Raw genomic sequence first — 17,534 nt, 5'->3', positions numbered from 1 at the left:
CGTTTGGAAACAAAATTTTTATTTCCAGATTATCTAGAAAAGCTAATTAATCAATAAGCTCCTTAGGGTATTACTCCATGATTTGATAGCACCAATATATTCATCATGGTGTAGAGTGAGGAAATAGGACAATTAATACTCATAAACATGAAATGTGAAAATTTATGGTTTTGTGCTGAGAAGTGTCATTTCTAATTGCAAATATGGACGTTGTAATTAACAGGATTTTTAAGCAACCCACCACTAGTTCCAGATAAGAGATTCACTTCTACCTCTAGAACAAATGTATAAGTATACTTTTATTATTTTTTAATTTCAAATTTTGTATTCTATATATTTGAAATATTCTTTAAAGTTTCACAAACAAGCAAGAATCAGAAAAGTACTTAATTGTGCCTGTTTATCTTTTAAATCTTTTGTTCTTTTGTATTTTCAAGTTGGACCAACAACTCTAATTATACTAACTTTTCATTCTAGTTTTTTCTAAGCTTATCTATCAATCTGAAATTTTCTTTTTGACACTCAAAATATTATTATGACATTTTTATTTTAAAGAAGATAATTATGTCTGCATAGGTTTAAAACTGGGTCCTTAGATTATTGTTTCTGAAATGTGGCTGCTGTCCTTTAAAATCTCTTAGTATGTTACAAGCATGTGAGATTAAAAAAGACTTTGTGTAAAGGAGTAATGAAAACTAACCTTTAAAAAGGTAATATGCAAGTTTTCTAATAAATATTTTGCTTTTTAAGGTATTGCTCATACTTAGTAAAATAATACTTTTTCTCCTGTCATTTTGTGGTTATAAGTTATTGCCAAGAGATTTCTGATATTTGGCTGAGAGTGTAGATGGCCTTCTGAAAGGGCCTGGAGGAGAGGGAAGAGCTGTCAATCTGAGAAAGAAGGGCTTGAATACTTCTCTGAAAATGCACCAAAGCTTAGAAATTCCTCACTGTTTAGAAACAAAACTTAGTAGAAGGTGTACTGGAGGCATGCACTTGGGATAAGGGAGAATTAGAGGAACAGAATGGTATTTGGAAATGTCTAAGGGAGCCTGATATCATGGATAAAGACAACAGGCAAAAAGTCTGTATAAGAGATAGACTCAGACTCTAACTTAGAGTAGAGGTTAGGACCCAGTACAAGATAATAGGACTTAAAATATATGTATATATATATATATATATATATATATAAATTTTATTGCACTTTATGTTCTGGGGTACATGTGAAGAACATGCAGGATTGTTGCATAGGTACATACACGGAAATGTGGTTTGCTGCCTTCATCCCCATCACCTATGTCTGGCATTTCTCCCCATGTATCCCTCCCCAACTCCCTATCCTTCACTGCCCCTCCCCTAGTCCCCCACAACAGACCTCATTGTGTGATGCTCCCCTCCCTGTGTCCATGTGTTTTCATTGTTCAACACCCACCTATGAGTGAGAGAATATGGTGTTTGATTTTCTGTTCTTGTGTCAGTTTGCTAAGAATGATGGTTTCCAGGTTCATCCATGTCCCTACAAAGGGCATGAACTCATAGATTTTATGGCTGCCTAGATTCCATGGAGTATATGTGCCGCATTTTCCCTGTTCAGTCTATCATTGATGGACATATGGGTTGGTTCCAAGTCTTTGGTATTGTAAACAGTGTATTGATGAGCATACCTGTGCATGTGTCCTTATAATAGAATGATTTATAATCCTTTGGATATATACCCAGCAATGGGATTGCTGGGTCAAATGGAATTTCTATTTCTAGGTCCTTGAGGAATTGCCACACTGTCTTCCACAATGGTTGAACTAATTTACACTCCCACCAACAGTGTAAAAGTGTTGCTATTTCTGCACATCCTCTCCAGCATCTGTTCTCTAGATTTTTTAATGATCGCCATTCTAACTGGCATGAGATGGTATCTCAATGTGGTTTTTATTTGCATATCTCTAATGACCAGAGATGATGAGCATTTTTTCTTATGTTTGTTGGTCTCATATATGTCGTCTTCTGAAAAGTGTCTGTTCATATCCTTCGCCCACTTTTGAATGGGTTTGTTTATTTTTTTCCTGTAAATCTGTTTTAGTTATTTGTAGATTCTGCATATAAATCCTTTATCAGATGGGTAGATTGCAAAAACTTCTTCCCATTCTGTTGATTGCCAGTTCACTCTAATCATTGTTTCTTTTGCTGTGCAGAAGCTGTGGAGTTTAATGATATCCCATTTGTCTATTTTGGCTTTTGTTACCAATGTTTTCAGTGTTTTAGTCATGAAGTCCTTGCCTATGCCTATGTCCTGAATGGTTTTGCCTAGGTTTTCTTCTATGGTTTTTATGGTATTAGGTCTTATGTTTAAGTCTTTAATCCATCTGGAGTTAATTTTAGTGTAAGGTGTAGGAAGTGGTCCACTTTCTGCTTGCTGCACATGACTAGCCAGTGTTCCCAACACCATTTATTAAACAGGGAATCCTTTTCCCATTGCTTGTTTTTTTTTTTTGGATTTATCAAAGATCAGATGGTTGTAGATGTGTGGCATTGCCTCTGAGGACTCTGTTCTGTTCCATTGGTCTATATCTCTCTTTTGGTTCTAGTACCATGCTGTCTGGATTACTGTAGCCTTGTAGTATAGTTTGAAGACAGGTAGCGTGATGCCTCCAGTTTTGTTCTTTTTGCTTAGGATCATTTTGACTATGCAGGCTCTCTTTTGGTTCCATATTAAGTTTAAGGTGATTTTTTCCAGTTCTGTGAAGAAGGTCATTGATAGCTTGCTGGGGATAGCATTGAATCTATAAATTACTTTGGGAAGTATGGCCATTTTCACTATATTGATTCTTCCTAATCATGAGCATGAAATGTTTCTCCATCTGTTTATGTCCTTTCTTATTTCATTGAGCAGTGGTTTGTAGTTCTCCTCAAAGAAGTCCTTTACATCCTTTGTTAGTTGTATTCCTAGGTATTTTATTCTCTTTGTAGCAATTGTGAATGGCAGTTGGTTCTTCATTTGGCTCTCTTTAAGTCTGTTATTGGTGTATAGGAATGCTTGCGATTTTTGCACACTAATTTTATATCCTGAGATTTTGCTGAAGTAACTTATCTGTTTAAGGAGATTTTGGGCCGAGACAATAGAGTTTTCTAAATATACAATTATGTCATCTGCAAATAGAGACAATTTGACTTCCTCCTTTCCTAACTGAATACCCTTTATTTCTTTTTCTTGCCTGATTGCTCTGGTTAGAACATCCAATACTATGTTGAATAGGAGTGGTGAGAGAGGGCATCCTTGTCTAGTGACAGATTTCAAAGGAAATGCTTCCTGTTTTTACCTATTCAGTATGATATTGGCTGTGAGTTTTTCATAAATTGCTTTTATTATTTTGAGATATGTTCCATTGATACCTACTTTATTGAGAGTTTTTAGCATAAAGCACTGTTGAATTTTGTTGAAAGCCTTCACTGCATCTATTGAGATAATCATGTGGTTTTTATCTTTGGTTCTGTTTATGTGGTGAATAACTTTTATAGACTTGTGTATGTTGAACCAGTCTTGCATCTCCAGGATGAAGCCTACTTCATCATGATGGATGAGCTTTTTGATGTGCTATTGCAATTGGTTTGCCAGTATTTTATTGAAGATTTTTGCATCTATGTTCATCATAGATATTGGCCTAAAGTTTTCTTTTCTTGTTGAGTCTCTGTGGGGTTTTGGTATCAGATTGATGTTGGTCTCATAAAACAATTTGGGGATGATTCCCTCTTTTTGGATTGTTTGGAAGAGTTTCAGAAGGAGTGGTACCAGCTCCTCTTTGTATGTCTGGTAGAATTCAGCTGTGAACCCATCTGGATCTGTGCTTTTTTTTTGGTTGGTAAGCTATTAATTGCTGCCTCAACTTCAGCCCTTGTTATTGTTCTGTTCAGGCTTTCAGCTTCTTTCTGGTTTAGGCTTGGGAGGGTGCAAGTGTCCAGGAATTTATCCATTTCTTCCAGGTTTACTGGTTTATGTGCATAGTGTTGTTTGTAGTAATCTCTGATGGTGGTTTGTATTTCTGTGGAATCTGTGGTGATATCCCCTTTATCATTTTTTATTGCATCTATTTGATTCTTCTCTCTTTTCTTTTTTATTAATCTGGCTAGTGGTCTATTTTGTTGATCTTTTCAAAAAACCAGTTCCTGGATTTATTGATTTTTTGAAGGGTTTTTCTGTCTCTATCTCCTTCAGTTCTGCTCTGATCTTAGTTATTTCTTGTGTTCTGCTAGCTTTTGAGTTTTTTTTTGATCTTGCTCCTCAAGGTCTTTCAATTTTGAGGATAAGGTGTTGATTTTAGATCTTTCCTTCCTTTTCATGTGGGAATTTATTGCTATACATTTTCTTCTAGACACTGCTTTAAATGTGTCCCAGAGATTCTGGTACATTGTGTCTTCGTTCTTGTTGGTTTTGAACAACATCCTTATTTCTGCCTTCATTTTGTTGCTTATCCAGTCAACATTCAAGAGTCAGTTGTTCAGTTTCCATAAAGTTGTGTGGTTCTGAGTTAGTTTCTTAATTCTGAGTTCTAATTTGCCTGCACTGTGGTCTGAGAGACTGTTTGCTATGATTTCCATTCATTTGCATTGGCTAAGGAGTGATTTACTTCTGATTATGTGGTTTATTTTAGAGTAGGTATGACGTGGTGCTGAAAAGAATGTATATTCTGTGGATTTGGGGTGGAGAGTTGTGTAAATGTCTGTTAGGTTTGCTTGGTCCAGGTCTGAGTTCAAGTCCTGGTTATCCTTGTTAATTTTCTGTCTTGTTTATCTGTCTGATATTGATAGTGGAGTGTTAAAGTCTCCCACTATTATTGTGTGGGAGTCTAAGTCTCTTTGTAAGTCATTAAGAACTTGCTTTATGTATCCGGCTGCTTCTGTATTGGGCGCATATATATTTAGGATCTTAAGCTCTTCTTATTGTATTGATCCTTTTACCATTATGCAATGCCCTTCTTTGTCTCTTTTGTTCTTTGCTGGTTTAAAGTCTATTTTAACAGAGACTAGGATTGCAGCTCCTGCTTTTTTTTGCCCTCCATTTGCTTGGTAAATCTTCCTCCATCCCTTTATTTTGAGCCTTTGTATATCCTTGCATGTGAGATTGATTTCCTGGATACAGCACACCAATGGGTTTTGACTATTTATCCAATATGCCAGTTTATGTCTTTTGATTGCAGCATTCAGTCCATTTACATTTAAGATTAATATTGTTATGTGTGAATTTGATCCTGCCATTTTGATGCTAGCTGGTTGTTTTGCCCATTAGTTGATGCAGTTTCTTCATTGTGTCGATGTTCTTTACCATTTGGTATGTTTTTGAAGTGGTTGGTACTGGTTGTTCCTTTCTATGTTTAGTGCTTCTTTCAGGAGCTCTGGTAAAGCAGGTCTGGTGATAATGAAATATCTGAGCAATTGCTTGTTGATGAAGGATTTTATTTTTCCTTTGCTTATGAAGTTTAGTTTGGCTGGATATGAAATTCTAGGTTGAAAGTTCTTTTCTTTAAGGATGTTGAATATTGTCCCCCACTCTCTTCTGGCTTATAGGGTTTCTGCTGAGAGATCTGCTGTGAGTCTAATGGGCTTCCATTTGTGGGTAACCTGACCTTTCTCTCTGGCTGCCCTTAGCACTTTTTCCTTCATTTCAACCCTGGTGAATCTGACAATTATGTGCCTTGGTGTTGCTCTTCTTGAGGAATATCTTTGTGGTGTTCTCTCTATTTCCTGGACTTTGATGTTGGCCTGCCTTGCTAGGTTGGGGAAGTTCTCCTGGATAATATCCTGAAAGGTGTTTTCCATCTTGGATTCATTCTCTGTGTCACATTCAGGTACACCTATCAAACGTAGATTAGACCTTTTCACATAATCCCACATTTCTTGGAGGCTTTGTTCATTTCTTTTTACTCTTTATTCTCTAATCTTGCTTTCTCATTCTATTTCATTGAGTTGATCTTCAATCTCTGATATCCTTTCTTCTGCTTGGTCAATTTGGCTATTGAAACTTCTGTATGCTTCGTGAAATTCTTGTATTGTGTTTTTCAGCTCCATCAATTCATTTATATTCCTCTCTCAGCTGTTTACCCTCATTGGCATTTCATCAAAACTTTTTTCAAGGTTCGTAGTTTCTTTGCCTTGGGTTAGAACATGATCTTTTAGCTCAGAGAAATTTGTTATTACCCACCTTCTGAAGCCTGTTTCTGTCAAATCATCAGACTCATTCTCCATCAGCCTTGTTCCCTTGCTGGTGAGGAGTTGTGATCCATTGGAGGAGGAGAGGCATTCTGGTTTGGGTGTTTACATCCTTTTTGCACTGTTTTCTTCCCATCTTTGTTGATTTATCTACCTGTGGTTTTTGTGGTTGGTGACTTTCAGATAGGATCTCTGAGTGGATGTCATTTTTGTTGCTGATGAACTTATTTCTGTCTGTTTCTTAGCTTTCCTTCTAACAGTCAGGCCCCCCTGCTATAGGACTGCTGGCAGTCCACTCCAGATCCTGCTTGCCTGGGGATCACCTGCAGCAGCTGCAGAACAGTCAGGGTTGCTGCCAGTTTCTTCTTCTGTTATCTTTGTCCCAGAAGAATACCTGCCAGATGTCAGCCTGAGCTCTCCTTTATTAGGGGTCTCTTTGGTTATACAGGGGTTGGGGAGCTGCTTGAGGAGACAGTCTGTCCCTTATAGGAGCTCAAGTGCTGAGTTGTGAGTTCCGTTCTTCTGTTCAGAGCTGCTGGGCAGGTACATTTAAGTCTGCTGCAGTGAAACTCATAACTGCCTTTTTTCCCTAGGTGCTCTGTGCTGGGAAGGGGGGGATTTATTTGTAAGTTCCTGTCATTCTGCTGCCTTTTTTCAGAGCTGCCCTACCCAGTGAGGAGGAAGCCTAGTCACAGTCTGCTAGAAGAGGCATTGCTGGGCTGCCATGGGATCTGGCTAGCTACTGTGTGAACTTCCTTGCAGTTTTGTTTATAGGGATATAGTTAGAACTGCCTCAGTAATGGTGGTCTGCCTCAGTAATGACAGACTGTCTCTGTAATGGTGGGCTGCTTCGGTAATGACAGATTGCCTCAGTAATGGCGGACTGCCTCAGTAATAGTGGACTGCCTCGGTAATGGTGGACTCCCTCAGTAATGGCAGACTGCCTCGATAATGGTGGACTCCCTCAGTAATGGTGGACTGCCTCGGTAATGGTAGACTCCCTCAGTAATGGTGGATGCACTTACCCTCACAGAGCTGGACCATCCCAGGTCCAGCTGTGCTTGCTGTGAAACTCTCAATCCAAAGCGTTTCAGATTGCAGGTATTTGTAGGTATGGGACCAACTAAACCAGATCACCTGACTCCCTCTTTTAGCCCTCTTTTTTCAGCTGAATTGGCAGCTCTCTCTCCCAGGCATTCCAGTCACCAGTTGAAACAGCACCCAGATTTGTGTGAGTTTTTGTGTGGAGGCCGGCTGTGCTGCACTGGAGACTCGTGGTGCTTTTTCGCCTGGGAATCTCCTGGTCTGTGGGCAGTATAAATTCATTTGGAAATGTGGTGATCACTCACCCTCTGCATTTTTGCTGGGAACTGCAATCCAGAGCTATTCCTATTCAGCCATCTTTGATCCTCCCCTGATAATAGGACTGTTATACAGAGTAAGCTATGTCTGAGGCTAATAACCTGATACAGTTTAGGAGTATCTCAGATCATCACTGTGTCTCTAATGCTTTCACTCCTCACTCTTGTCCTTAATATTTTAGTTAGAACCTTATCTTTTCAAGTAGATTTCCTGTAATCATTTAATTTAAAGTAGATCCCTTATATTCTCTTTCATAGGAATTTTTAATATTTCATTATACTAATTATGTAATATCATTAATTATTATTTTTTTCATATTAGTCTCCACCAGGACAGGCATGGTAACTTTTTATTTACTATAGAGTGTTCCATGCCTAGCATAGTGCCTGGCACACTAACAGCTCAATAAGGATTGTATTTGGGAAATAAACAAATGTTAAATAGGCAAATGTGCTATTTTAATAACTGGCTAATGACTCAAGTAAACTGAATGGGGCTGGAATACATTGGACTGGGGAAGAACTAGGATTTCCAGGATCCTACTGATTCTCAGAAAGGACAGAGGAGGGGATTTCAAAATCAAGGTAGAAAACTTACTTGGCTAGTTGACTCCTGAGGAACTACTGTTTTTCCCTCAAGAACTCAAGAAATAAAGCAGGAGCTAAGAGCTGCAAAGAGCTTGTATAATAAACAAGCATAACCCAGGCCAGATAAGGTTTCCTTGGACTGAAAAAAAAAAAAAAAAAGAAGACTAGGTGGAAAGACTGGAACCCTCTGAGTGTTGAGTCAGTGCCTTCAGCTGGTGCCAATTTCAGCCTGGATTGTGTTAACATCTGAGCAGCAACATCTACAAAGGAAATAAATAGAGATGGTCAAGAAGATGGTAAAGCAAATTCAAAATAGTCCACCATGCTTCAATCTCATTTGTATGGAATCCAGGGACAATTACCACTAGGAGTTTAAAGATTGGTTATAACACTTACTTTATTTATTGCTTATTTTTATTTTCTGTTTTTTGTTTTGTTTTGTTTTTTGCCTTTGGAACTTTAAGAATCATCTTTTTTTTAAATTTTTTTTTATTTTTATTTTTTTCCAATTTATTTATTTAATTGCATTTTAGGTTTTGGGGTACATGTGAAGAACATGCAAGATTATTGCATAGGTACACACATGGCAGTGTGATTAGCTGCCTTCCTCCCCATCACCTACATCTGGCATCTCTCCCCTTGCTATCTCTCCCCAGCTCCCCACCCCTCACCATCCCTACCCTATTTCCCCGCAACTGACCCCAGTGTGTAGTGCTCCCCTCCCTGTGTCCATGTGTTCTCATTGTTCAACACCCGCCTATGAGTGAGAACATGCGGTGTTGGATCTTCTGCTCTTCTGTCGGTTTGCTGAGAATGATGGTTTCCAGGTTCATCCATGTCCCTACAAAGGACACAAACTCATTGTTTTTGATTGCTGCATAATATTCCATGGTGTACATGTGCCACATTTTCCTTATCCAGTCAATCGTCGATGGACATTTGGTTTGGTTCCAGGTCTTTGCTATTGTAAACAGTGCTTCAATGAACATTCGTGTGCACGTGTCCTTATAGTAGAACGATTTGTAATCCTTTGGATATATACCCAGTAATGGGATTGCTGGGTCAAATGGAATTTCTATTTCTAGGTCCTTGAGGAATCGCCACACTGTCTTCCACAATTATTGAACTAATTTACACTCCCACAAACAGTGCAAAATTGTTCCTATTTCTCCACATCCTCTCCAGCATCTGTTGTCTCTAGATTTTTTAATGATCGCCATTCTAACTGGCGTGAGATGGTATCATCTTTAAAAGTACAGAGCAACTTGTGGCTTGATTTAGACACAGAAGACAAGAAGGAGATTTGGAAATAATGTCTTTTCTCTCAAAGGAGGATCTCGGTGAATGCAGTGGAGAGGGAAACCACTAATGGAAGAGGAGTGGTATTAGTGTTAAGCAGCCCTCATTGGTGGGCTATACATTAATTTTAAAAGCTGATGCCCAGGAACAAATATCTTCAATCAAACCATGAGATTTAAACTTTTAAGAGACTCATTCACTGAAATAAATTATTCCCTTAAAATAATTCCAGCTGATTGAATGTAGGATGCAAAAGATATGTATATCAACAAGAATATTCTGTGAAGCTATAGCATTTTCATTTGATTGTACATTTGATATATTTTCATTCACTCTAAGTTTGTGTCATGCAGAATTTAATGTTGAGATAATAAAAAACAATTTACTCATAGCTATATTAAACTCGGTAATCTTACTTCTCTTGCCAAAATAATTTATTTCCAAATCATTTTTGATAGTTTGAAAGAATCTTGTGTGTGACTACACATTTTTAGAGTTTGTGGAAGGAAAGTTTTATATTTTTCACTATGCTATTTGGATTTTTACTATATAGAACTGACTTTCTTTTCAGATTCATGCAGAGCATAATCTTATCTCAAGCAAGTTGCGGAGGTCATTGCTTTCGGTAGCTTTTTGTCTCAGCCATCCATTTGAGCTGAACAGCCAAGTGGTCCCTATTTATACTCTGGCTGCCTATCACTCCATTGTCTTATTTTCTGGAAGACATGGAAGTTATATTTATTAACACTGCAATGACTATGTTCTACTAGTTGTCTTCCTGCTTACTTGTTCCTCAACTCTTTTTAAATTTATAGTTTTAATTGCCAGATAAAATTATATTTATTATGTACGGCATGATGTTTTGAAATGTGTATGTGGGTGTAGTAGAACAGTTAAATCTAGCTAATCAGCAAATCCATTATCTTACAGAGTTTTTATTTCCATGGTGAGAGCACATAATATCCACTCTTTTTCAAGAATACAATATATCATCATATATGGATGATGTATGATGCCTATAGTCACCATGCTCTAAAATAGATCTCTTGAACTTATTTCTTCTAGCTAATTGAGTATAGATACAAAGGAAATAAAATCAGTATGTCAAAGAGATATCTGCACTGCAGCATTTATTGTAACAGTATTCATAATGGTCAAGATACTGAATCAACATAAGTGTCCAAAGAGGTATTAATGAAAATGGAGTATATACACACAGTAGAATACTATTCAGCTATAAAAAGAAGAAAATTCTACCACCTGTGACAACATAGATGAACCTGGAGGACATATTAAGTGAAATAAGCCAGTCACAGAAACACAAATACCACATGATTTCACCTATATGTGGATTCTAAAAAAATTGAACTCATATATGTAGAGCAGGATGGTTATTAACAGAGACTGGTGTGGTTATCAGGGAAGGAGGAATTGGGAGATATTGGTCCCCAACTCTTTTATTAAATTCTTTTTGAACTTCTCAGTAAGGGCCAGGAGAGGTCATAAAATATTACGTGGGTGACCTGTACAATTTGGGAAGAAAGGCTCCCTGTACACTGAGGCCATACTGAAAATGACCAATGTAAGATGAGGCAGGTAATCCCATTTAGCCTCATAGCTTCCAGTAGTTCAGGATGTCTGGTGAATTGTTATACTATCCTAAGCTCAGTATTTAGCGCCAGCCTATGACATGTTTCAGAGTCATCAAGGATAATTGCTTTCCAGTATGTGCAGTTCCCCATGTCTGACACATGAAGACAGTAGCCTACTACTTTAAACTTACAGATGATGTCTTGAAATTATTTGTTAATAAGTCATTTTTGAATATTTAACATTATAGATGATGTTATTTCAGAAGGAACAGTAATATTTTCACTTTTTTATGTGAATCAAGTTAAGAAAAACTTTTAATTCTAGAAAATTAAAATGCAAAGTGCCAAACTTATCTTTAGAAGGATTCAGAGCAGAAGGAAATGACTCTAGGTGGGATTTCCAGAAATGAATTATTAACCAAATGTACTCACTTCATCACTGTTTGCTGAGCAATGGGCATACTTTGGGTCATGCTGTAATGAAGATGATGGGAAAGTAGAAACACAGGCAAGGCAAATGTTTTTCACTTTATCAATACTAGGAATTACATTAGGTTAACACAGCTCATGTGTTAATTTCAACAAATAACACATTTAGAGAAAATATCTTCTGAACTTTCACAGTTCTCATACTTTGATAATATAAAAACATTAGAATATTATAATGTTGGAGCTGAAAGGAAGTTAATAATTATTTAGTATGATTTATACATTTTTAAGATAAAAAGTGTACATTCAGGCTACATGACTAGCAGCAAGTTCCTTAACTAAATTTGGGCAGAGTAAGTTCTTGAACCAAAGCATTCTAATATTCAGTGAAATGTTCTTTTGTGTTTAAATTAGTAATTTTTTCAGCCCCAAAACTTCTAGAACTGAGAAGCAACTTCAGCAAAGTCTCAGGATACAAAATCAATGTGCAAAAATCACAACCATTACCAAGAATAGGCAAGCAGAGAGCCAAATCATGAATGAACTCCCATTTACAATAGCTACAAAGAGGATCAAATACCTTGGAATACAGCTAACAAGGGATGTGAGGGACCTCTTCAAGGAGAACTACAAATTACTGCTCAAGGAAATAAGGGAGGACACAAAAAAATTGAAAAGCATTCCATCCTCAGGGATAGGAAGAATCAGTATTGTGAAAATGGCCATACTGCCCAAAGTAATTTATAGACTCAATGCTATTTTCATCAAACTGTTGTGGACTTTCTTCACAGATTGGACAAAATTATTTCAAATTTCATATGGAATCAAGGAAGATCCCATTTAGCCAAACCAATCCTAAACAAAAGGAACAAAGCTGGAGGCATCATGCTACCTGACTTCAAACTATACTACAAGGCTACAGTAACCAAAGCAACATGGTACTGGTACCAAAACAGACATATACACCAATGGAACAGAGCTGAGATCTTGGAAATAACACCACACATCTACAACCATCTGATCTTTGATTAACCTGACAAAAATGAACAATGGGGAAAGGATCTCCTGATGAGTAAATGGTGCTGTGAAAACTGGCTATCCATATGAAGAAAACTAAAACTGACCCCTTCCTTACACCTTATATAAAGATTATCTCAAGATGAATTAAAGACTTAAATGTAAAACCCAAAACCATAAAAACCTTAGGAGAAAACCTAGGCAATGCCATTCAGGACATAGGCATGAGTAAAGACTTTGTGACTAAAACACCAAAAGCAATTGAAACAGAATCCAAAATAGACAAATGAGATCTAATTAAACAAAAGAGCTTCTGCACAGATAAAGAAACTGTCATCAGAGTGAACAGGCAACCTACAGAATGGGAGAAAATTTTTGCAATCTGCCCATTTGACAAAGGACTAATTTCCAGAATTTACAAGGAACTTAAACATATTAACAAAAAAAAGACAAACAACCCCATCGTAAAGTGGGCAAAGGATATGAACAGATGCTTCTCAAAAGAAGACATTTATGTGATCAACAAATATATGAAAATCAGCTCAACATCACTGATCATCAGAGAAATGCAAATCAAAACCACAGTGAGATACCACCTCATGCCAGTCAGCATGGTAATTATTAACAAGTTAGGAAACAATAGATGCTGGTGAGGCTATGGAGAAATAGGAATGCTTTTACACCGTTGGTATGAGTGTAAATTAGTTGTTCAACCATTGTGGAAGACAGTATAACGATTCCTTAAGGATCTAGAACTAGAAATGTCATTTGACCCAGCAATCCCATTACTGGGTATATAGTGAAATGAATATAAATCATTCACTATAAAGACACCTGTACACCTATGTTTATTGGAGCACTATTTATAATAGCAAAGACATGGAACCAGCCCAAATGCCCATCAATTATAGACTGAGTAAAGAAAATGTGGTATATATAAACCATCAAATACTATGCAGCCATAAAATGGAATGAGATCATGTCCTCTGCAGGGACGTGGATGAAGCTAGAAGCCATCATCCTCAGCAAACTAACATAGGAGCAGAAAACCAAATACTGCCTGTTTTCACTCATAAGTAGGAATTGAACATTGAAAACACATGGACACAGAGAGGGGAACAACATACACCAAGCCTGTTGGAAGGGGAGGGGTGAGAGGAGGGGGGAACTTACAGGATGGGTCAGTAGGTGCAGCAAACCACCATGGCACATGTATACCTATGTAACAAATCTACACATTCTGCACATTTATCCCTTTTTAAAATAAGAGATAAAAAGGAAAAAAAATAGTATTTTTTTTCCAGCTATTCGTCTAGCAGGAAGAAGATAGTTACCCTGCAAAGTACTCCTGATTTATCACCATGTTTCCTGTCCCATATCTGCAATGTAAAGTTTGGAAGGGCTGGGGCAGTGGAATGGAAGTACTGACTGTGTGCATTAGTATGAAGAGGAAATGCCAGAAATGAAAGAGGCTAATGACAAGAGCCACTCTCATGCTTGGAATAGGAGCATAGGTTTTTGGAGAGAGAATCTGTCTATGTTTAGTGAAACAGATTAATCTTATCTTTCTCATTCATCACAAGGAATTATCTGAGATAGCTGCCCAAGTGAAAAGGGAGTGTTTATGGCTCATAGGCACTTCTCTGAGTAAAATAAGATTTATAGGCAAGGCTATGTGTTTAGCTTTTACATATGTAATTGCCTGACAGATTCACCTAAATAATCATCCATGTCTTTGTTTTTCTGTTACAACTTTGTTGGTAAAGTGTCTTCAGGTGCATTCGGTATAAAAGTAAAGATGATATAACTAAGTACTAGCACTATTTTTACTATATTGTACTTCTAATTTTCATTTGTCCAAAGATATGTTCCCTATACAGTATATAGTATGCTCTTTATCTTATCGCTGTCATTTCAAAGTTACTATCAGAATACTGGCTGATCTCTTCAAATTCTTAGCTCAGATGCAGTGGAGTATGCTGTACATGAGAAGCTGATAACCCAAAACGGTTGGTTTGAGCAGTATACACAAAATACCTCCTCTCATGCCCCCAGATGCTGTCTTTGTTTTAGGAAAAAAAGGATGTAAGCAATATAAACTGTAATCTTTAGGTCAGAAATTGTATTCTAAAAGAGACAAATCTTTTTGGACCCTGAAGTGACAGTTTGCACAAAATTTCATTTGTTGAAAATACAGTTTATCCAAGGCTGGCACTAAATAAGAGAAACAATGCATTTAACATTTGGATTTATTTGGGCTAGAATCTAATATTTATTTAGATCAACTATAAGAAAGATTTACTACATAAAGACATACCTTAGGACCACAGGACATGAAAAAGCATACAATGAAGTTTACCCAGTTGAAATGTCTGAGTTAAGTGACTTAACGTAAGTGACTTAATGTGATAATATTGTGAATTTAAACAACTAACTTAAATGGTCAGCCTTTCTTTTCTTATCTTTCCCTTTCTCCCTCCCTCCCTCCCTCTCTGCCTGCCTGCCTTCCTTCCTTCCTTCCTTCCATCCTGCCTCTCTTTTCCTTTTCCTCTCTTCTTTCTGTCTCTCTCTTTCTTCCTTTTTTCCAATTTCTTCAAACTGGATCCTCTGACCTCAATTGCTTGTCTCTATCTTAGAGTCCTGTGTTTGGAAGGCAGTAGTTAGATTGTGATAATAAATTCCTGCCCCACTCTTGTTTTTTAAATGTTTCTGTTTTTTTTTTTTGTTTGTTTGTTTGTTTTTTAATTTCCAAATGTAAGGAGCACATTAGAGGAGACCATTCTATTTAAATGTGAGAATTTCGAACAGATTTTATTGTATTTTAAAATTAGGCTTATAGAGATACACTTTACACACAACAAATATGATCACCTTTTTAAAGGATACAGTTGATGAGTTTTGATAAATCTATATAGTTGTGTGACCACTATCATAATTAAGACTTGAAATATTTTTATCACAATAATAAGTTTCCTTATGTCCATGTGCAATGAATTTCCTATCTCTTGCCACAACTTCTTGCAAACACTTGTCTGTTTTCTTGTTTCTATGCCTACGTCTTTTACAAAATGTTGTGGAATATAAAAATAAAAGGATTTTGCTCTCAAAAACACCATTAACAATATGAAAAGATAAGTCATAAATTGGGAGAAGATATTTGCAAAACACATATTTGATAAATTATTCATATTTAAAATATATAAAATACTCTTACAACTCATTAATAGAAATTCAAGTCAATTAAAAGTTAAAAAATGTTTAAATAGAAACTTCAGAAGAGAAGACACATGAGTGACCAATAGCATAGAAAAGTGTTTAGCATCATTAGTGATCAGAGAAATTCAAATTTTAAAATGTGAGTTATCACTACACACCCACTGGAATGGCTAAAATAAAAAAGGCTAATAATAAAAAGGGTTGATGAGGATATGGAGCAACTTGAACTTTCAGGCATTGCTGGTGGGAATACAAACAGCAGTATAAATCAGTCTGCTTGACTCACTATGTTTATGTGTTTTTAATCTAAAAAAAATCAAGTACATGACCACAGCCATATATAGAGGTAAAATTTTTTTAAAAACATGTTTAGAGTCAGTCATAGGAACATTTTTAGGATAAGACGTTCTCTGAGAACTGAAAGACTGATTGTAAAATGGGCTATTCCTCTAACTTTCTCAGTGGTAAATGTAAAACAATTCCAGTCCTCCAAAGCAAATTTCACTGAATCTGTGAAAATGTTTTTACATCTATACACAGAAGACTTTTTGCTAGGAACATGACTGTGAGGATGATGAAGAAATTAAGCAAGTTGTTTTCAGTTTAGTTTCCAATTCTCTTTGGGATGAAAATTTGTAATTGGATAAGTCAATAGTACTGTAGAAAGTGATATCTGTTTCTCTTGTTTTCAGATGACTTTAACAGAAGATGGGAGAAGCTATTCCCATGCCTATACTCAATTTGTATTACTAGGTTCTCACACTGCTATAAAGATGTGCCTGAGATTGGGTAATTTATAAAGGAAAGATGTTTAATTGACTCACAGTTTCACATGGCTGGGGAGGCCTCAGAAAACTTACAATCATGGTGGAAAGACAGAGAGAAGCAAAGGCATGTCTTACAATGATGGCAGCTGAGAGAGAGAGAGAGAGAGAATGAGCAAAGGGGAAAGAGCCCCTTATGAAACAATCAGATCTTTTGAGAACTCACTCACTATCACAAGAACAGTAAGGGAGAAACTGCCCCTGTGATTTAATCATCCCATGTTTCGAGGGTAGGACCCTCAACACATGAGGATTATGGGAATTACAATTTGAGATGAGATTTAGGCAGGGACACAAAGCCAAACCATATGATCATTTCAGCCTCATTTCTTTTCCTGCCTAAAGATCTACAGAAATATTGACTCCTTTCTGCCTTTACCTCCATTAAATTAATGTCCTGCTTTCTAATAGTAAAGAAGATGAGGAAAGATTGGCATTAGACACACAGAAGGCAATGGGGCACATGGCCCACGTCTGTAATTTCAGCACTTGTGGCTCATGCCTGTAATCCCAGTTATTTGGGAGGCCAAGATGGACAGATCACTCGAGCACAGGAACTTAAGACAAGCCTGGGTAATATGATGAAACACATACAAAAAATACAAAAACTTGTCAGATGTGGTGGTAGATGCCTGTAGTCCCAGCTACTCAAAGACAGAGGGTGGGAGGCTGGTTTGAGCCTGGGAAGCTGAGGCTGCAGTCAGCCATTGATAACGCCACTGTATCCAGCCTAGGAAAGAATTTGACCCTGTCAAAAAAAATACATAAGGCAAGACAAAGATACAAAGATGGGAAATAGAGATGACAGCTCTCAACTTTCACTTGTAGTCATTTTCCATCCATTCTTTTTAGGTTGGAAAAGAGAACAAGATACATTTGTTAGTGTATCTTTGATTTCTTTTTGGAATATTTCCCATTGTTTTCTTCAGGGAAATAGCAATGCCTTTTTTTTTTTTTTTTTTTTTTTTTTTTTTTTTTTTTTTTTTTTTTTTTTTTTTTTTTTTTTT

This window comes from Cebus imitator, unplaced genomic scaffold, assembly GCF_001604975.1.
Source record: "Cebus imitator isolate Cc_AM_T3 unplaced genomic scaffold, Cebus_imitator-1.0 Scaffold436, whole genome shotgun sequence".
NCBI lineage: Eukaryota > Metazoa > Chordata > Mammalia > Primates > Cebidae > Cebus > Cebus imitator.
This window is presented reverse-complemented; position numbering follows the sequence as displayed.